This window comes from Aulonocara sp. 'chitande type north' Nkhata Bay, linkage group LG2, assembly GCF_057382095.1.
Source record: "Aulonocara sp. 'chitande type north' Nkhata Bay isolate Kocher_YH1m ecotype deep benthic linkage group LG2, A_spYH_male_GT1.1, whole genome shotgun sequence".
Taxonomy (NCBI): Eukaryota; Metazoa; Chordata; class Actinopteri; order Cichliformes; family Cichlidae; genus Aulonocara; species Aulonocara sp. 'chitande type north' Nkhata Bay.
In genome coordinates, this window is record NC_141345.1 from 734,234 (window position 1) to 756,385 (window position 22,152).

The 22,152-nt window shown below is 39.0% G+C and overlaps 1 protein-coding gene across 3 annotated transcripts in view; it reads left to right on the top strand.

Annotated features, from left to right (window-relative positions):
• The window catches only part of gfra4b (GDNF family receptor alpha 4b), a 54,598-nt gene that overhangs the window by 6,725 nt on the left and 25,721 nt on the right, over positions 1-22,152 (top strand). The window contains exon 1 of one of the 3 annotated variants that reach the window (XM_086300831.1): positions 19,671-19,965. The exons of the other annotated variants lie outside the window; for them this stretch is intronic. The gene's annotated coding sequence lies outside the window, so the exon portion shown is untranslated. Of the gene's footprint in view, positions 1-19,670; positions 19,966-22,152 lie in introns of those variants that run through there. 3 annotated transcript variants of the gene reach the window in all.

Below are 22,152 nucleotides of genomic sequence, written 5' to 3' on the forward strand. Positions count from 1 at the left end.
TCCTGTTTTCACAAATCAGTCATGTCTCATTTGGTTATGTTGTTCCCTAGTGTACTGAGATCTTATTAGGTGTTTCAAGCTGCTGCAAGCAGAATTTTTATATTAACACCAGGTCAGAAACAAATCACTTTTGTATATGAAAAGTTTTTCTTACTTTGTTTGTGATGAACACACAGATAACTCAGACAGCTCTACAGACTCTTCCTGCAGTTCTGCAGAGCATTTCAGCAAGGCATCATTAAATAGTCTAACAGTGCATTTAAATTACACATAAACAACACTCTAACCCAGCTTTAACTCTTCATGTGTTATGTAAACTTATAAAAAGCTAAAAATGTAAGAACATGAGATGCCAAATATGCCTGTAGTAGCATCATTTTACACGTAACACAATGATATTGCATTTGGGTTTCCAGCCAGCAACTAAACAACAGACAAACAACATTAAGCTACTTGCTGGTGATCACAAAGGATTGCTAGTATTACATATTTATCCTTTTATGATGCTGGAAACCAGTGCACAGGAGAAAGGAGAGCGAGCATTGGAATTAATTATGTTGGGATTTGCAAATACATAAATTAATCTGAATTTTGTAGGTGTAGTAAATTTAGTGAATGAGTAAATATCCTGAAATGTAAAAAGCTTTTAACGATGCTGTAAAAATCTTTAAGAGTTCTCTCCATAATGTGATGAAAGCCTTTTATATACCTCTTGGTAAATTCAGTGGTGCCACGTTCGTTTTTCCGCATTCTATGAAATAAATCTCAGACAAAATGTATTTTTCCAAAAGAGAATAAAAGAATATTCATCCAGGTGAACTGGTTTATAAATTAGCTGTAGAGGTGAATGTGAGCATGAATAACTCTCTCTTGTTTTTGTGAGCCCTGCGACAGACTGACAGCCTGTCATGGTTGTATCCTTCACCTCACCCAGTGCTAGAATCGGCTCAAACCCTGTCCCCACGGCCCTCGGTTCAACAGAGCTATGAAAACAGCCATAATTAAAGCGTACTTGAATACAAGTCAAAGGTAAAAGAAAACTTGTCATTCATGATTTTCCTTCTTTACAGTTGTGATATGAAATGGACTTTTTCTAAATGATAAAACCTGATGAAACAGACCCCACACAGTGGTGGGTTCAGCTGACAAGTGAACAGTCCAGTGTTCACACAGCCAGTTCTTTGTCACTCTTCTTATGTAAGATTTAACACTTATTGGGAGGCTTTTATTGCACTTACAGTTGATCTAATTCATCTTCACTTTAACTGTCACTTATATGCTCCATTATATGTGTATGAAGAGAGACAACGAGAGAGGGAGAAATACATACAAGTGTGTGTTTTTCTCTTTGTGTTACTTACAAATGAATCCCAATGCTGTAAATTGTAAGTACATATACTAAATGCAGAGTGTCATGTTACCCAGTGAATGGTAAAAGTAAGAATGTAAGGATAAGAATAGAATAATCCTTTAATTGTCCCACAAGGGGAAATTTGGTTGTGACAGCAGCCAAAAAGACAAATATACAAACAAACAGGACACAGAGCAGAAACATACACAATTTTTCTTACATATTTACTTTAAGGACAATGGTTACTATATACAGAGAGTACTGTACCGTTATTAAATTAAATAAAAATAACTAATAATAAGAAGAAATAAGAAGCTTTAGGATTATAATGATATTAAAACTGTAGACATTTGCCCCAAAAGTTGATTTTGTTCATCTGGATGTAAAGTTTTCAGTTCAGTTTGCTTATTAAAAAAATAAGGCAGCATTAGCTTGTTTAGGCGAAACTAGTCAAAACTAACCAGTGCTCTCTTCATGGCTTTGCTGTCTTACTGACTCAAGTTTAAAAAACAAACCTAAAATCTAAACGTAAAATAGATGTTAATATTTTTATAGCCTAGCCTATACCCAGTATAGGTAACTAACAATCAAGCGACACAGCACAAATGCTAACTATTTGTTTTTCTTTTTTCTGTCAGCATTGGCACCGCAGCTTTCTGTGATTACAAACTGATTGGTTGAGGTAACTGTTGCCCCTGGGTTTGATGCAAATGTTGATCACATAACAGCATCAAGTTGGGAAAATCAGGATGTGCATCTGCATCAGTATCAGGTCTGAACAGTTAGGATAGATGGATGCCTGGACACTACATATACAGAGTTTATTTTCATTTTTAAACTGTTAATCTACCACCTGAGTCAGTCTGAGCTCTGCGTGGAAACCTCATGGAACAGTTTTCACACACATTACGCAAGACTTACAATTCTTTATATATTTAAAGAAATCTGGTTGCAAAATGTTTTTAAAGTACAAATAAAATGTACAAAAACAGAGAGCTATGCTCCTAGGTGCCAGAATAAGACTGGCTTTCCCTCCATACATAATTACAAACTGAGATGCAGCGGCTGCTTTATATCTGACTTTGTTATATCAGTCCAGGATCATGCAACGGCAGCCACTAACAAAGGTCTGGGCAGGAAAATCACTGCGGTTTAAGTTGGAAGAACATTCTAGCTCATGGATAAATGCTTTTGAAGATCAGTCTTACATTTTGTTTTGTTTTACCGATATGTATTGTTGAGCAAGCAGTTTCTTTTAGTATGAAGTAAATTTGTGAAGAACCGGTGAGGATTTAGTAAAATAACACACTGTTTAAAACAGCTATAGAAGACTATCCATCCATCCACGCATCCATCTTTGGTTGTTTATCCGAGTCTGTGGATAGACCTCGCTCTCTCCAGCTCTGAAACCAGGATTTATGTCGATGGAGGCAATTTGTTCCTGGTAGGATCTCTTAAGAAAAACTGGTGCTGGGTGAAGAACTGACGTGCTTCACAAGAGCTCTGTGGCAAAAAACAACAGGCCATGTTACCTCACTCAGATTGGGATTACTAAACCAATATCCCAGTTGGTTTAGTAACTGGGATATTGGTTTGGTATGAGCCCCTCCTCCCAGGAGGAGGGGCTCATAGGTGAGCATCTGTGGTCAGATCTTAGCCCACGGGGTGCGGTCGCGCACAGCCCAAATGAGCCACATGAGCCAACACTCCTGCCGAACCAACACCTGCAACGGCTGTAGGGGCCCACTCCAGTGTGGATCAGGTGGCAGCCAAAGGTGGAAGCCTCGGTGGTCTGGTTGCTGTAACCATGTGGAATTATATTTGTGGAAAAACTGGTGTGTGTTAAAACGTAATCACAAGCAAATAATTCCATTTTAGGGGTGTAAGGATTTATTGCCACTTGTTCAGTTAAATTCCTCATGTGTAACTTAAAAAACCCACAAACTCGGAGCCAAGCCCACAAACTAGCCATCATGCATGTAAGAGTATCTGCTTGGCAAGAAAACTCTTGATAGTTTGAAGGGTGGAGCAAAGAAAGAAGGGCTCTAATGTGATTGGTCAGTTTCAAAGAAGTGGCACCACAAACTCTAGGACTGGGAATGATTGACAGTGTGAGTTACGCCGTGGCAGCAGTATAAGTGCTGTTTTACACCATGTTTGTTAACAGTTTGAAAATAAAGTTCGACAAATTAACTATCAAAAGTTAGTTTTTGCTGTGTAAAAGCAGATATACTGTTAACTGTCAATGGATTACGTTATTGCTGAAGAAACTGGAGGGTTATGAAACCGCTGCACTCCTGAGATAAAGACACAATAAATTCAACCGTAGTTTGAAGGCTTTATTTTCTTTACTTTGTTCTCCTTTTAAAGCTTTAATTGCCGACTGTCATATTTAGCAGAATTAAATCAGCTTGTAAATCATGGTATGATTTTGCTTCAGTGAATCAGCAACTACTGAAGGGCAGGATTTAGGATCCTTCTTTCACAACTGTTAAAAGTTGACAATCAGTGGTCACTGGTACATCAATGAGGTCTGATCCTTAGAGAAGATAAACTCTATTACACCTCTTTTCAAAAGAGAGGCTAAGAAGCACTAAAAACACTCAGGCGAAATATTACTTTTTAAATTGAGTAACAGTGATACAGCTGCAAAATGGATTTCTTCAATCTGCTTAATATGAACGCTGAAAACTGCTGAGGATTACAAAGTTTAGAGGCACAAAGTGAAAACGATACGTAGACCTGATCTGACTAAAAGGTGCATTAGACCCGTTAGCAAATTCAGAAGATGGCTCTGAGGTTATAGACATACAGTGGCCTCTAAGGGCCAAACAGAGGCTCATTAACTCAGAGTCTGTCAGCGGTTATCGAGAGAAAAAGGACTGTTCCAGACAAGTAGGCATGGCCCCATTATGACACAGTTTCAAATGGAGGGCTTAAGCTCCATTTTTTGCTTTCCTCTTGCATTTCTGGGCCACTGCTAGATCTATTTGGGGTGAGTGAAGTTTCACGAAGATATATGGAGGTGAATACTCAGGACAAAGACCCAAGACATACTTTTTGGTCTTCGGTAGTTGTTTTGTTTTATTTAAATGTCTTTAAGCTAGCCTTAAATACCTCTGAGTCATCAAAAATACATTTTTATGAGATTCAGAGTGGTGTAATCCTCTTACAAATTATAAGATTAGCTTATGTGGCTTTCTTAATAACATTGATCTCTCTTATTTTGATTAAATAACCTTGAGTCTGCTTTGGAATTTATTTCTGAATAATATAGTGAGTTTTCTGTTTCTTCTTTGACTTCCTGGCATTAATATCGACAGAGTGTAGGCAGTAGTAATCTATCCAGTGTTTTTCCTCTCAACAGAAATGACAGCTGCTGAAATTCATTCCCTTATCCCCTTTCCAATTTTACTGTGGTAAAAGCTACTCTGTCATACACTGGTCATGTTTTTTGAAAAGACTGTATCCAGCAGTAATAGTAATTACTGCTTAAATCCGCATACTATGAAAAGGCCAAGAGAAAGTGTCTTAGGTTTGATATGTATGTTCCCCTTTCTCTAAATTAACTTCTTTTCACAACTGCTGGCCTATTATATTGGCCCAGAAGATTTAAAATATGTGGCAAAAAGTTTAGAAACCAAACTCTAATCCAGAAAAGGAGCTCAGACGACATTGCTTGCACATGATGGATGCAGCTTCCTTGTATCATTGTTGCCTAAAAACAGGTTTTGTGACAGGCAGGATGAACGAGCTCAGCAACGGGAGCCGCGCATATGTGTTGTAGGCTTATATGACTGCTATTATTCAATTAAAATAAGTGCTGCATCAGACTTTATAGTATTTAATTACCGTTTCGTTGTTTGTTTACAGGCGCAGGCAAGTGAATTACACTACAGTTCAGCCAGCAAATGGAATTGTTTCTTATCAGCGTTCCCAGACTAGACCATACAGCAGCCGAGTTACGACACCAAACAGTTTTTCACTGAAATTAATTCAGCATCTTTTATGCCTTAGGAGGATCTCTTCAGTTAATCAAATCAGCAAAATCAGTTTGTGCCCTTATTGTAACCACAATAAAAAGAAATGACTGGAAATTCTCGTTTGCACAGTATGAATTGAATTATTGTCTTGACCGAGAAACATGAAATAGAGAAAATGGCACTAAAGCGATTAAAATCAGAACCTACCAGCAATCTGCGGAGCCGGTCCTGTCCTCAGTCTGATCCATATGACTCAAGTTACAGTTGTAAAAGTACTGATCCTACCTTGGAGCTTTCCAGGAGATGAACATCTATGCAATACTAACAAAGACAATATTAAAGGTCACACAAAAAAATACTAAATTATCTAGCGATATAAATATGTATATGTGTTAGCTATTAACATTTACCTGAATTTCCAGGAGGAGGTGCACTCATACGATACGGGCAGTAAGTCTTAATTTATTAAAACAGACATGGATCAGTTTTCCAATAATTTTCATATATCTGACAAATAAAGACGTCTGTTCTTGTGTGCATGAAACACCACTGGATGAAAAATACAGTAGTATACATTTACCTTTGACACTTGGTGAGATGCTAAAAACATCTGCATGCAGGAGAAACCCCATCTATCTATTGAGGCTCCCCTGAAAGGTGCTGGTAATGATCGCACATTCATCCTTCAAAAATACACATTCACACTGACATTATAGTTCTCAACACCACCAGCTCAGGAGGACAAATAGTGGACAAAGTGTTTCTTGTTCTCATTTTGGTGTGAGCTTTTTCTATTTCCTTCCACAACCCCAAAACACCCAGGACAAGTGAACTGGAAACTACATTTCCCGTGGCTATAAATGCAAATACGCTTGCTCCAGCCCACTTTGACCCAGCACACAAGTAAGTGAACAGATGCTTTGAATGTTCCACCCATAGCGTCACATTTCTAAATAAGATTAGACAAAGACTGACATAAGAGCTAAACATCTTGAAAATATCTCAGATATAGCATCCTTGAAGCTGAAGTTTCAAAAAACATCCAAAATTTGATGCATTTACTTTAAAAGGTTTTTCAGTGTGTGTGTGTGTCCTTGTAATACTCAGGCGGCAGAACACAGTTACTATCCTCTGAGAACCCCACTGGATTAACTGGAATTTATCTGACAAAATAGGGACTCTTGAGCAAACTCAATGTATATCTCAGACGCAATGCATTTTATCCCACAGAGCATACTCTTGAGGTGATTAGTCATCTCATGCTTTATTGTACAACCTTATAATAAGTAGATGATAGAGGTTAGATTGAGTGCTGTTCAATTCCTCCAGAAACAAACCATTACCAAAGCAGCAGACAGGAACCGGCTGGAGGGCACCTGTCCTCGTGAGCTGCATTGGATTTACAACATCTGCTCCATGCAGCCGAGGATGCCGCCTCCGTTTACCACTACTTGATTAATTATTTCAGGCACTGGGTATGACACAGCCAACAAATTGTAAATTGCATGCATAGAAAATCACCATGTTAGCATAAGCTCAATACTTCTCAGGAAAATAAGTTATTAAATATTCTGTTAGGACTGTTTGGTTTCCTCCACATTAGTTTTAGCACAAACGTCTGATCTGAACATGAAATTATTCTACATTAATAGTGAGACTGGTTTGCTTTTCTACATGTTTATATGTAGACGGCTTCATGTCTCATTAACAGCCACGGTGAGATGGATGGTGGCCTCATTTGAAGGCCTTTGATTCTGTCACCACCCTGTAGATCCAAATCCCTTTCCACTCTATGGCTTATTAGGTCCTAATTAATTGGATCAAGTGAATGCCACTAAGCATTTGACAGCTCTCTGTGAGTGATAACTGTGAAACCAGAGCCACATTCCCACGTGAATGCCCCCGGAGAAGAATCCCTCCACATTAGGTCCACTGACTCTCTGCCACGCTCTTCCTGAGGGATCCAACCCTGCTGCTGTGATGATAACACATAAGAACCACGCTTTGAAAGCTGCAGTGTGTTTTGAAGTTATGTAGTAGTGTCATGATAAATATAGCTTCATAATAGTTGGTGAAGTCGATCAGCTTATAAACAAAAATAGTTTGATCAAACATAATGTTACATAATCATTGATTGATAGACATGTATGAAGTTAATATAAACTTACTTAAACAATCAAATTGTCATTTAAAATTGAGCCATAAATTCCATGTATTCATTATATTTTTATTTAATCAAAAAAAAAAAAAAATCGAAACGCACTTTGCACTGTCTGTCAATGTGAGCGCTATAAATGAATCATTAATCCTCTTTTTGGCACAGCACAGCACACTGAAAATTCAAATGCCAATCTTAGTTTAATTTCCCATACTGGTAGCCTCATTAAAAATACGCCTCTGCCTCAGACACCTTACATAAAATAATAATAAAATAAAAATATATTTTATGTATGTGGATTTTATGCATGCTGCTCGTCTTCCTGGTGTGGTCAGCAGAAGCAGAGTGCTGTGGCATCCTCTCTCCATTAGGTGTTCGTGGTAGCCTTGGGGTGACTTGTTTAAAGCGCTCAGATCTTTAGTCCGATCTTTACCGTTATAATTTTAATCCGAGTGGAAGGTATCCAATCCTCCGGTGCGTGCAGCTCAGTTAGCAAGATGGCAAAGAATTACCAAGGAATTCATATTATTAAAAAGCCCATGGCTGAAAGGGATAAGCACAACATTACATTAAAATGCAGAATTTTGCAGGTGGAGAGGCCCAGTGAGCAGGAGGTGCTACGGCTTTGAAACACTAACATGTGTTAGTGCCATCCAAAGCTGTCAAAGGGGAAATTAATGTATGTCTTTGCTGTTTACACTGTGAATAAGCAGGAGATGCTACTATCAACTTGATATGTAATGTAATGACGTACAGTGTTCTCACACTATTTTATCTGCACTACAGATAAACCCCAGAAGCTGATTTCATTTGACAGGAGTGATTGCTGTGTGTTGTGGCCCGGGACACTTGAAGAGACGAGGCTAAGCGTCATTCAAGTGGATTCGGGCACAGTAATCATGTTGCATGATCTCCAAGCGTGGAATTCCAGTGTTTCATCAGCTGTTAGGTAATTACCAGATTTAAAAGGCGTGCAAGAGGGGAGGATTTCACTCTTTCCAGAAACTGCCCCAAATAAGTCATGAACCTCATGGTTCTCTCCAAGAGAGCTTCTCAAAAACAAGGAGAAGAGTCGAGATGCTGGAGCAAACTGAAGCATACTTGGGCTCGGATCATTAAGTGCAGTGGGATTGCAGGCCAATTTTGGCGTGAGGAGGGTGGGCAAATGCACACTCTTAGAGTCAGATTGTTCAGAGGCAGATGCACGCTCTCTGGGCAGTGTAAGCTCTGTGCACAAGGAATTGCAACGGAAAAGAAGACATTTTTAATGTTGGTAATATTTTTGATGAGACAGTAAAAAAGTAAGTTACAGGATACATACAGAGTGAGTTACAAAGTGCATACAGGCATCTGTACTGTAATTAATTCAAGGTGTCGACCCCACTCATAGCCACAGCTGTGTATCGTGGTCACGAGTAAAAACCGCTGCTCTGCTGCAGCAGGAGAGCCGTGAGATGTGACACAATCAGTCATCTTTCTTCCTTGTTGTTTTTGTAGTGAGCGGTTGGGCAGGTATTACTGCAGTTATTTAAAGTTACATTTAAGGGTATTTTATAGTAATTTATGGCTAACTTTGAGAATAGCAATAAGACCATATATTTAAGCCCCTTTACACAGTAACTGACATTTGGAGCATTTTCATTTGCAGGTTTCTTTATAAAGTGCAGCTTTAAATATATCAGCTTTATATTCTTTAACCTCCTAAGACCCAAACTCTTCCATGACATGCATTTTTAATTTATCTTTGCTATTTGGGCTGATTGGGACCTGAAGAATGTAAAAACCGATTTATTTATTTATTTTACCTGATTTTTGTTTCTGAGAAAAATTAGATCCACATATGAGAACATTCGTTTTAAATTTCAATAGAAATTTAAAGTGGGTATATAATGATATATATAATGTCCTCGTAAGTAGATCTCAGGTTCTTGTAGAAAAAAAATGTAGTATTTTGGTCTAGACAAGCGTCTACAGCAATGTCACTTCAGCACAATCTCTTCTAACTATTTGGGCTTAAAAACACATAATATAATGTAAAAGGTTATGTTGCTCTCTTAAAATCCTGAAGACACAAAGCTGCCTTGTGAAAAAATAGGTAGTTTCAGGATTAATATCGAATCTAAATATTGTTAAGCCCAAGAATCATAGACACTAAACTTCTTTGACTAATTACAATCATAAGTAAGTACACGTGGAAGTCTCTTGTTAAAACTAATTTGGGCATGTTACTTTATGGCATTTCATATATTGAAATTATAACAGAGCAACCTTTTGGAAAATGACACTAAAGTCAGCTTGACATTTACAAGGAACATTTTGAATACAGTTAAAAAAAGAAAAGAAAGGGAAAAATAAGTAATTCCAAAACTTATGGCGTGATGCGCTTTATCTCTTCTGTGAATATTTTCAGGTCACGTTGTTTCCATTTTCATTTCAGTCTTTACAAATATTTATCTATCAGTGGGGATATTTTTTTTATTAAGGTGGAAAATCTCTTTAATGTGACTATACATACATTTTTGAACAAATTAACACTAGGAGACCTTGAACAAGCTGCTGGGAAGTGGCACACACTGCATTCACTATGAGCTAGCCTTGACAGTCTTGGTATTCAGGGACAAAGGAAAGGCAGAGAAGCAATCTATGTGATTATCATACAAATGGTAATGGAGCACACACACTATAACTGAACCATATAACCTAATGTTGGTGAATAGTTTTATATTCACAGAGAAGTCTTCATTTCTCTTTGTTCCCAACTGCTAATTCAGTTTCTTTTGTCTTCTCTTCCATCAGTGTTCCACTGAAACTCCTTTCATATTGGAAATGCATGTATGATGTGGGTCCTTTCAACGTGCACTCGACCTATTCAGAAAAGACAACTGTCATAACTTAATCTCTGGTTGTCACTGTTGGCTGAGACGTCTGTTACATAGTTCCATAGACTTCACGACTAAACTATAAATTAGACTGAAATACGCTGAAACCACAAAGCAGCGTCTCAGTTCTATTTAATCTTGGACAGGTGGGAGGTTGATTCTGGAAAGATTTTTCCCACATTTTCTAATTTTTTTTGTCTTCATAGAAACATGAGAGTCTAATGAATAATGCAACCTTCATGTATGATTACTGCCACCAGCTGATTTAGTGCTTTGATTCAGTTTGGCATAAAAAATAACTCATGAGCTGCGACTGTGATTAAGTGAAAGCAGACTCACATAGAGTCATGTGGTACAGGGCAGATTTTGCAAAAGAAAGTAAAGCAGCTCGATGCTGAATTAATACAATCTGAGAGATTTTATTTATGTTGTCAGTTTTCTAGCAATGAATCCTGCATAAATTTAGAATTATTTTTTGTTGCCTTTGCAGAAATACAGCAAACACAGTTAATGAAGCCACTTTTTCAATTATACTTCAGCCTCAGTCATGTTTGGCCCTGCAAGCTATAATCCCGACAGTCTGTTTGACTAACTATGAATTTCAGAGCTGAAATTAATTAGGACATTGTTATGGTTTATTGCCACTGGAAGTTAAATTGAAGTGACTGGAAAAGAAAATTGTAATCATCTCATACAAAGTGCTTTTGTTCTATAAACTGTGACAGAAATGCCTAATGGGTTTTTTGTTAGAATAAGAGATAGCTGCTTCAGTCACTCAGTGTTCCTGTTTGCAGGAAACATTCGAGGATAAATCTGTAGAAAAAACACAAAACAGTGTTGAGGATCTGAAGAAAAATTTACTTAAATATAATTTCATATTACACACAGTCAGAGTCGATCAAATCAAAAGCATGAAATGATACTGAAATCCCAAAGCACGCCCAATTAAAATGCACAGTAATGTTTAAATAACTACCTGGTTGATTAGCAGTCAAAGCTTTTAGAACCATGCAAGGCTGCATGGTATGTTATGAATCACTCCTGTGACATGCTAATGAGGAGAGGAAAATGCTGAGGCTTTGCTGTCATCCTATCTTGACTGTACTCCTAGTATTTTGAAAGATTTCAGCATCTGACTGTAAATCACAAGTATCACTAACAGTGTTGTTAAGCATGATTGACAGCTCTGAAGATGACAAATAGCTGCCAGGTTTTAGATACTTGAGGAATGACTTTCACACGTCCTTTACAATTCAACTCTGTCCATAGTCTAGCTGTGTAAACAGCTCTGTTTTAACACATGCGCTAGTTAAAGAAGAAGTTTGTTGTTTAGCAGTGGACATTTCCAGCCTTGTTGCATCTTTATGCTTAAGTCTGTGCTGACTAAAGGCCTTTTGGTTTGTCTGATCCCTTTGTGACCTGTCATTTGAAGCTTTAAACAGTGAATCACAAAGGAACTCAAAAACTCATGTAACTGAGATACTGCAGATGAATGGTTTCCACCTATGGGTCCTGCATGATTGACAGAGTCCTTTGCTCCAGACTCTACTCTAATAGCTTAACATCTGGTCACACTGACCCACATTTCACTTTTTGTCATCATAATGTTGTCTCTAGGTGAATGATAATTTCCCAGTGCAGACTTCTCAAAGAGGTTGGAGCATCTGTGAAGATACCGATTACTCAGTTACTGAGGAGATGCAAATCAAATGGGGATAAAATGGCATTTTGTAACGATACACATTTAAATGATGCACAGCTGAAAGAGACTAGATTATTGTTTTATATCACCAGTAGAGTGTGTCAAGACCCATGTAATTAAAAAGTAGAATAAACCTGCAGGATTTCTATACATCTTGAATCACATCATGCCACTGAAAATGTTCCACCCGTTTATGACAAGGCAGGTGAAGGCGATCGGCTGAACAGCCCTATCTTAAGATTCATGTATGACGTCCTGTCAGTGTGGCTGCTTCTGCTGCACTAAACAGTGCCAGACAGGTCTCAAGGACTGGAGGCATGCTGAGAGTCTGAGGAACACAGACGACACAGAGCTATTAAGGAGAGGAACTACCAGACCCCCGTCATCAACGAGTGCCCAGTGGAGAGAGTGGACAGCTTCAAATACCTCGGAGTTCACATCACGCAGGACCTGTCATGGTCCTGTCACATCAACACCGTGGTGAAAAAGGCCCGACAGCGTCTCTACCACCTCAGACGCTTGAGAGACTTCCAACTGCCCTCCAAGGTGCTCAGGAACTTTTACTCGTGCACCATAGAGAGCATCCTGGCGGGAAACATCTTAACCTGGTTCGGGAACAGCACCATGCAGGACAGACGAGCTCTACAGAGGGTTGTGCGGTCAGCTGAGCGCACCATCCGCTCCGAGCTCCCTGACCTGCACTCAATCTACAGCAGGCGGTGCCGGACCAAGGCCAGGAAGATGGTGAAGGACCTCAGCCATCCCAACAACAGACTGTTCTCTCTGTTGAGGTCAGGAAAGCGATTCCGCTCCCTGAAGACCAACACAGAGAGACTGAGGAGGAGCTTCTTCCCGCAGGCGATACGGTCTCTCAATCACACCACCACACAGTACTGACCCACACATATGGTTCTTACACACACACTGGACTTTCTGGACATTGTTTTCACTTCATTACTTAAATCACGCTGCTGTTATTGTGCATATATTTATTTAGATTTCTTCATACATTCTTATATAGTTCTATATTGTGTATTTTGTTGTACAGTTATTTTATTTTCAACTTTAATTCATATATTTTATCTTATTCTTCCCAGTTAAATTTACCCTTCATTCTAATTTGTGTTGTACAGTTATTTCATTTTTAACCTTAATTTATATTTTATTCCTTCCTAGTTAAATTTACCCTTTTTAATTTTTCATATTTATTTCCTTTCTTATTCATAGCCTTTTCCTTTTTTGTTTTCTTTAGGTCACGAGCAGTTGTCCAAGCATTTCACTACATATCGTACTGTGTATGACTGTACGTGACAAATAAAATTTGAATAAAATTTGAATTTGAATTTGCGTCTCATCAGTAAAAGTGCCCATCAATCATTGTACTGGAATTCATGGCCCCTCGCATATCCTGTTATGACTCTTGAGTGACAACCACAGCTGCCAGGTGTTATGGTCTTGCCACAACATCAGACCTGACAGTGTTAACACTTAATAACAGCATGAAGTCATCCAGCTAGTATTCTATAAATATTTTCTTATGACTTCCAGAGAAGATGCTCTTACTCGGCCCTGTCCTCTCATTTCAGGATATCGCACAGCCCATTTCTCAAACAGTGGTGGTCCACTCATCAGCAGTAGCTTGGCATTCTGTGATTGCCTTAGGCTTATGTTAGTACTGGTTGTTGGGCCTGCTTTTTTGGGTCCTCCTTTTTAGGTCCTAATAAAGGAAATTACTTCACCTTCCTGGAAGCCTTCAGAAGGCTGTCATTCAGACAACCAACAGATTACATTTGCTTTGGTTGCATTATATTGTAGTTATCTCTAGTATATCCAGATGTAGCTCATAGGTTAGCACCATTTTTTTTGTTCAGCTTTCTTTGAATTATTGACTTTGTGAAAATTATTACTGTGTGGCTCTAACTTCTTAGTTACATCCTGAATTAGCTAACCATAGGAGGTAAGGGCACCTCCACTGATAAAATCTAGAAAAGCCTTAAACGTTTATACCTGCAAAATAAGGTTTGGGAGACCCAGAGTGAAGATTTTTCTTTCTTTCTTTTTTGGGGGGAGTGAGATGTGTTTGGGTGGTTGTAACTGGGTATCTTTATTTACTTATTGCTGTCTGACTAGAGCATTTTTGTATCCCCCAACAGTTATTTTGTTGTTTTCAGGCCTCTTTGTTATTTTTTGAGTTGTCCATGGGGTTGAAGAATTGGGAGCAGCTTGGAGTATTGGCTGAAACATTCTGTCTTCCCTAATACAGGAAATTTAGACATGCATCAATACCAGCTGCCAGTGTGCACATGACGACAAGGGGGTGCATAAATTGGGGGTTTAAACCAAAACGCTTCAGGTTATGGAGAATAATTGTGTGTTTGGTTCCTCACATTGCCTTGTGTTCTTCTTCTGGATTGATCCTCCTTCATTCTTTCTAGCCACATAGTCTACGGTAACTGCCAAATATGGATACTAACCATAGAAATGCTTTGATCTTTGTGCATCTGAAAAGATTGTCTCTCAAAACGTTGGCTTAGGTTACAAATGCTGGTTTGGTTAATTCAGCAGTAGACTTGAACTGGTTAAAAAACTGAAAAAATTTCCCCAAAAAGGCCGACTTAAGGAGTATTTTTGAGGTGTGTAAGTATCAACATAACTAAACAAAAAGCTAGCAATCCTGGCTCCAGTGACATTGTTTTAAAAATTATTTAATGGGTCTTTGTTATTTGAGAAGGAGAAAGGGAAGGATAAAATAAGAGTTAAGAAGTGTTACAGTTTGAATAAGACCACGAATGGCTGATGGATGAGGCAGCATTGGGAAAGTTGAGTGCAATAGTGGAACAGTTAAAACTGGAATTGAGAAATGAGGGAAAAACAGATGAGCCCCCGACTGTTGGGAGAAGAACACAATCTAGTGGTTTCTGTGGTTTAATGTCAGGGGAGGCTTGAGCCATGAAATTTGATAAAAAAAGACCCACATTCATTTGTCACTCTTTCAGTATGACACTGGTTTATTCATGAAACCTTGATTTTCCAATGTGTGCAGTTTTCTGGTCCTAGCATTTAGCTCTGTCCTTAGTGTTGATCCAGTTTTTTCTTTTTTGCATGTATGCATCAATTTATACAGTGGTGCACGTCTTCTGAAACAGAAATATGATGGTTTATGTGACCTTACTGCCTTTGAAGAGTTTACTAGCACTCTGCCTTCTCACCTTGCTACTTAGATTAATGAGCAGAAGGTTAAGACGCCTTATTCTTATTAATATCAGTAGCATTATAAGCCTGTTGCTCTTATGGTCGATGAGTATGTTTTGAAAATTCTAGATTTAGGCCAGGTGTGTCTCATGAGGCTTCTCATAGTGCTGTGAGAGATGTTCCAGGTCCAAACAAAGTCTGCTACTCTTGTCAAAACGAGGGACACTAGAAAGAACTGTCCAATAAGCAGGCCTCCCTCCAAATGTACAGACTCCCCCTGTGTGTGGTCAGCTGGGCTTATGCCAACAGTAAAAAGCTGAGACTTATCTGATAAAACTAACCTTCTTTCTTTAAAGAGCACACTATTCAATTCTGTTCATGTAACTCATGCGCTTTTTAGATGGTTTTGTATCTTTAGATGGAAGGGAAAAAGTACCACTTAGTGCTTTATTGTGGAGTGTTTTACCTTTCTCAGCCTGCACTTCAACTTAAATCTTCTGTGCTTGGCATAGGTTTGGTTCCTCTGTGGATGTCCTTTGATACTTTCAATCTCTATTCCAATCTGATTTGAAGAGAGGCGGTACCTGTCCCCAACACCTGTCCTTCTGGGTAATGATTTAGCTTTGGAAGGTTTGGAAAGAGAGTTCATAAATCTTTTATTTTGGTCAACCCTCACAAGAACCTTAGGAATCAAATGAATGTCTTGGCCAGCATCCTCAACTGCTATGACACATGCAAAGTGTAGGACTGAGAAATTTCAATCCATCATGCTTTCACTCCATTTGAATGTCTAATCTTGTATTGTGTGGGTCCATTACCAAACATCAATGCTAGGAATTACTATATGATGACTGTAATATGTAAAAGTTCTCATTATTCTGGAGCATTTCACTTGCACTCCTTCATGTCAACTTTTTGTGGTCCAAACTGACCAAGAGGGCAATTTCACAGCTCTCAATTTCACACGAATGATAAAACAGCTTGAGGCTTAAACACCAGGTGTCAAGTAGCCTCAAGGAGCCCTACAACATTTGGACGAGACTTTAAAGTCTATGTTATACTTGCAATGAGGGAACAAGAAAGCACAAACATCAGTGCTAATGAAGCAGTATTTGGGCACACAGTATGGGGATAGCTAACTGAGTTAGGTGATGAATTAAAGAATGTTGTGCCATCTTATATTGCCTGTTGCCTGCTCCACTGCTAAGATGCAAACTGTCAGTTTACCAAGAAACACACAGCCTGTTGATAGGAAAGCTGAAGCACACATTTTGAATCAGAAGATCAAGTTTTGTTGCTTTTGACAAACTCACCTTTTCAGACTGGGTTTAGCAGACTTTAAAAGCCGTATCTCATTTGATACTCTAGAAAGGAGGAAGAAAGTTCAGTCGTATGAAGTAAACTATTAAAGTCCTATCATGCTGCCACCTCACTCTGAAGTAAACAGTGATTGGTGGGCTAGGAAACTCCTAAGTTGGAAACTTTAGGAACATTTGTCACAGTGGGAGCTTTGTCTGCTGATTACTTAAAATTTCCATCTGGACCCATTCTAACAGGCAAATTAAAAAAAATTCTGAGTATCTAACACATTTAAACAACCAGTTGGGTTTTCTGTCAGATGTTCAGCAGTCAGACCTTGTGAAGCTGTTTCAATAACACTCATCTCTCTTAACACACTACACACACCACACTAATTGAGCATGACATAAATGTGGGGGCTGCTCAAGCCATTAAGCCAGCATTTTCATGGGATGCCTATGGAAAAGTGCAAAGGGATGGGAAAAGAAGCTAAATACATTTGGAAAATGGGAAAGCTGAACAAGCAAGCTCTATTTGTGCTTCTCCGTGTCTGCTGGCAGATAAGGCTGATGGTTCTGACAGATTCTGTACTGACTTTAGAAAGGTTAATGCTGTCACTGAACCTGATTGTGCAGTGCTACACATGAAATACTTCATTGATTGGGTTGGAAGTGAAAGATTTGTCATGAGACTAGACCTTTAAAGGGATATTGGCAGATGTCAGTAACGGCCAGGACTGAAGAAATCTCAGCTTTTATTACTGATTTCCTGCAACATTTCAAAGCCTTATGAAGCCTTCGGCTAGTTTGACAGGCTGTGTATCCCATTTAGACGATGCTTTGGTTTATGGTGACATGTGGGAAAATCATACTTAGTGTGAAAATTTATGTGGCACAGCTACATGAAAATTTAACAAGGAACTGAACAGATGTGAGTTTGTTAAAGCAATAGTGACCTGTCTTGTCAGAGTTATTTAACAGCGTGATGTCACGCTCCAGGATACACTGGAGACTACTTTAAAGAAACAGGTTGATGTGCAGGTTGATGTGAGATTGGTGCTAGGCTCGCCCTTTCCAGAAAGGGAGGAGGATTTGAAGTTGTTCATTACATTCTTTTTAAAAACAAAAAAATAAAATAAAATTTGAAAACACAAAAGAGCATGCAAGTTATGTAAGATAAATTAAAAGAAGGGAATTGTTAAGAGGATTATTTTTACTTTTTTCTTAAAACCACTACAAAAAAGACGGCCAAGTTGAAATCACTAATTAATCTAATATTCATATCTTTGGACTCTGGAAACACGACCAGGAGAAAATACACACATGCAACTCCACACAGAAAAACCTCTTATAAAAAAGAAAATGAATGAAATGCGCCGGCTCCAAAGGACAACTTTTTTGCATCGTGTAACTTGCTCAGGCTGCTCTGTATCTTGTTAGGATTGTGAGGCGCTGAGGACGAGGACCAGACTAGAAATCTTGATAGACGAATGGCAACCCATCCAAGAAGTTCTGGTTAGCCTTGTGCAATGTGTAGCTGTTATTTTTCTGTTCAATTGTAGGAGAGAAAACAGTGAAGTGAGCAGTGAAGTTAACGGGGGTTCAGATTCAAAATTCTCCAGCCCTGATCTCATAGTTTCTGATTCTACTGTGTGACAAGGACTCCTTTTAAACCTTCATCAACAGTTACTTTGTGCCTTGTCGATTTGATACCCACCTCTCCATGCTTTTGGTGTCTCACATGTCCTCCTCATAAAAAGAAAGCAATCAGCAAATGCTGATCAAAACTAACCAAACTTCTCATTTGGTTTGATGCCATCAAAATAAAGCTTTAGAACATTTTTATTTGTTTTTACATAATAAAATAATGCAACATGAAACAGGGAGTTAATTGCTGTTTAAAATTTAGAGTGAGTTGTACCGCTCTTTTCTCCACCACATGCATTAAACATATTGTAAATGTTGCTCTATGAACACTTCTAGACCAGGTGTTTAATCTGCAAAAAAATAATCAAGTTGCCCTGACAGTGAGAAGATGATTCATAATGAAGCTTTCAAGGCTGGTGTTTGTTTATGTAACAGAGAAAAAATTGCCAGCCATCTTGTAGTATGCCCTCTGTATTTGAGAAGCCTCATCATTTGTATGCCTTGGTTTCTTCTTCAGTGCTGCAGACAGCCAACACTTTCACACTGGGAGAAAAACCTGATGCGTCACGCTCTCGCCCTCTGCAAGCAAAGGACGATGTTCTGATAAGTTAATTGCAGCCATTACATACCAATAGTCGACACACTCATAATGTCACCATTTCCAAGTGGAGATAAAGCAGTCTTTGTTGTGTGACATTGAGACTGAACCCTGACAAGGCTTCACAGTGACACACAAATTGGCACACACCCACCTTCGCTCCTCAAGTCTTGCCACTAAATAATCGCAGATGAGAGAAAAATAATAGTTTATTTTTCTCACATCTGGGAAAATGTATTAAATGTAAATGTTTCCAACTCAGTCTGATGGAAACTGCTCTGCATATCAAAAGAAAGCATTTCATAATTTCCTCTCTCATTAAAAGTAACAAGTTGCATCTCCTCCTTCCATGTAAATGCTCCAAGCTGCCTCTTGGGTTATGACTGGAATATATAGGCTCTGCAGCAAAGGAAGTATGAATAAGTACTCTAAGCATTTATTGTAAAAACCCCAATAATATCTTTCACTATCACACAATTTAAAACAATTCAATATCTGCTTGCATGTTTACTTTTTCTCCAACAAACAGAAAAAATGCTATATTGACAAAGTACACGATGGCTCCTCAGACCATCTCGGCATTAAAGCAGATACAAGGTGTTAATGGATTTCTACTTCGGCCTTCACAAAAACTTTTTCACACACCCAAGTGAACGTTTTAGACCAGTTGTGACTTCAGAGAGACTTTTTAAAATCAAATAATCACGTCACATGGTAAAACTATTGTCTCTATTACAGTATGTGTATAACTTTAAAAAACTGAGAACAATGAAAGTAAAGAAGGAGAACATTTGTCTGCATTACTCATTTGTCATGGAGTGACCTCAGTCATCCAGGAGCTGTGTTGTTTCCTTCATTAAGACCTGATCCTTGTTGGGCTCACCAAAATGACTGGCATTATTTCCAGGTAACTTAATTAGGTACCAGGACAACGAGCCAATCCCAGCCAAGTGTTTTGTAGTCCTTCTTATGGTTTAATAAGAACATACCATGCTGTGGATTAGTAGTTGTGGTTGTGTGTATGTTTCAGCAGATGGGAGGTGTTGCACTGGTTTGCATGTTGGCACCTGGCCCAGGGCTTCTAGACCACTTCAGTCTGCTGTTGATACAAGCCTGATGATTCAGATACACTGTAGAAACTAAATGAGGAATAGCAGGTGAGGATTTTTGTGGACTAGGTTCCTTCTGTGTCACTTCAGTAACAATAACAACTGTTTGTATTGTGTGTGGGTTTTTTTTTTTTTTGTGTCCCGTTTGGATCTTTAGCCATCAGAATTGTTGTCTTAAGGCCAAGAAAGATGCCAAGCGGATTTATTTTACCAAGTGGATCATCATGGCCTTGCCATATTGGTCCATTTGATTGACCTTTATTATAATTATGAATTTATTTTATTTTCGGTTGCTACAAACAGGACAGACATGACTGGGGGATAGGACAGGGAGAAAGAATGAAAGAAAGAGAGGGAGAGAAAGAAAAACAGAGGGGAGAAGAGACGGTGAGAAGGGGGGGAAGAGAGGAAAAACAAAAAAACAAAAACAAACAAAACACCTGGATCACCTGTATGGAGAAAAAAAACAGAAGAGAAAGCAAACAGCAAAGAGCAACATAATAAAAAAAAACAGCACCATCACAATAAACTAGCTAGCAGTAGATATCAGTAGATACTAAATAATAAACGATATTGTGCAGCACGCAAGATAGACAGCGCACAATGTGCTTTGAGGCAGCAGCCAAGAAAGCTGTAGTCCGCCTCTGTGAACACCCGTGTGTACACCTGTGTGCATACCTGTGTGGATCAGCATGCTTGCATTCCAAAGGTTTCTCCATGTAACGATCTGCTAGGGAGTGTGGGGGGGCCACAGCCCCGTCCTCCAGGGTATGAAGCAGGTATGGAGGAGATCCAGGCCCCAGATATCCAGAGGCCTCAGAGTACAAGGACCCGAGGAGGACCACCAAAGGGGGGGGGAACCGTGCCACCCTCCTGGGAAGAGCTGAGTAGAGCCCCAAAGGAGAGGTCACCCCGCAGCTACGGAGCAGAGGCCAGAGGGGGTTGCAGTGGCGTGCCCGTGGGCTCTGCCGGCAGCCAGCTGTGCCAGAGAGGACCGAGCTTCAGGCTCAGAGGCCAGAGGCCTGAGGGCATCCCACCCCCCGGAAGGAGCCCAGCCGGGCCACAGGCTTTTGTTTTTTAAGATCAAATTTGAAGACAACTCTATTTGCTGGAAGACTGGATTTGGCAAAAATCTTTCTTGTGTCAGTAGTAGCCAAGCAGACTGCGTGTATGCTGGTCTCCTCCTGCCATCTTTAAACCATTAAATAAGAAGACTGCTAAAGTAGGACTACAGTATCACACTGATGAAATCCTCCATAAAAGACCAGAGCAAACTCTAGATTCTTGATTGTGGCTGTAGAGTTACAGCACCTGTTAACCATCGAGCAGTGATCATCAAGATTTAGAAAGGTAATGATGATGATTCGATGATGATGATCGTGTAGTTTACAACTCTTGTCTCAAAAGAAGGATAGAAAGTACTTCACAGCAAACAAGGGAGGAAAAAAATGGAAGAATATAACCAAGCACAGTTAGAAATCTGCATTCCTGGAGGAACAGCATTTTAAAGATGAGACAATCTAAATGAGTAATGGATTTAGATTCCACCTCTCATTTCATTTTTCACTTCTACTTCTTAGTCATGTGGTATTCACATTTATTCATTACATATAAAATCTGTTTAAATGTATCTACTGGATCTACTAACAGCAATGCTTATTGTTCAGTTGATCAACTACTTTATCAAGTCGCTCTGTTTTTCATGGGGGGACAATAACTGGCCTGTTCATGCAGTCGGTCTCGACAAGGGATAGCCCGTCTTTAACAGTAAAGGTGAAATGTGAACATACAGGCTGGAGAGCAGGAATTGCTTCTCAGCCTCAACACCCCAATGCATCTTTGTCTTTTTTTAAAACCTTTATGTAACTGCAAAGTAAAACTCTTGATATTTAAAATCTTCCTTTATTTGTACTTGGCTGACATAATGACTCTATGAGGTTGACATTTGTAGCTTTTTGCAAAACTTCAAAAACTCGCAAATAATATTTTCATGTGTTTAGTGTTAAATATTCAGTAAATACATTCACAGAATTTTAGCGTGCTGACAGATACATTTAAAATCTCTGATCTTGGTATTTAAGCAACAGACAGTGTGCAATGTGAGCGAGATAACTCTTAGAACTGACTCTTTGGACATAAAATACTTCCAAAATGTCTCCACACTTAGCCTATGGCGATTGGCACACTTTATCCAGACAGCTCTCATGTGACTTGGGCTATATAATTCTTTTAGTG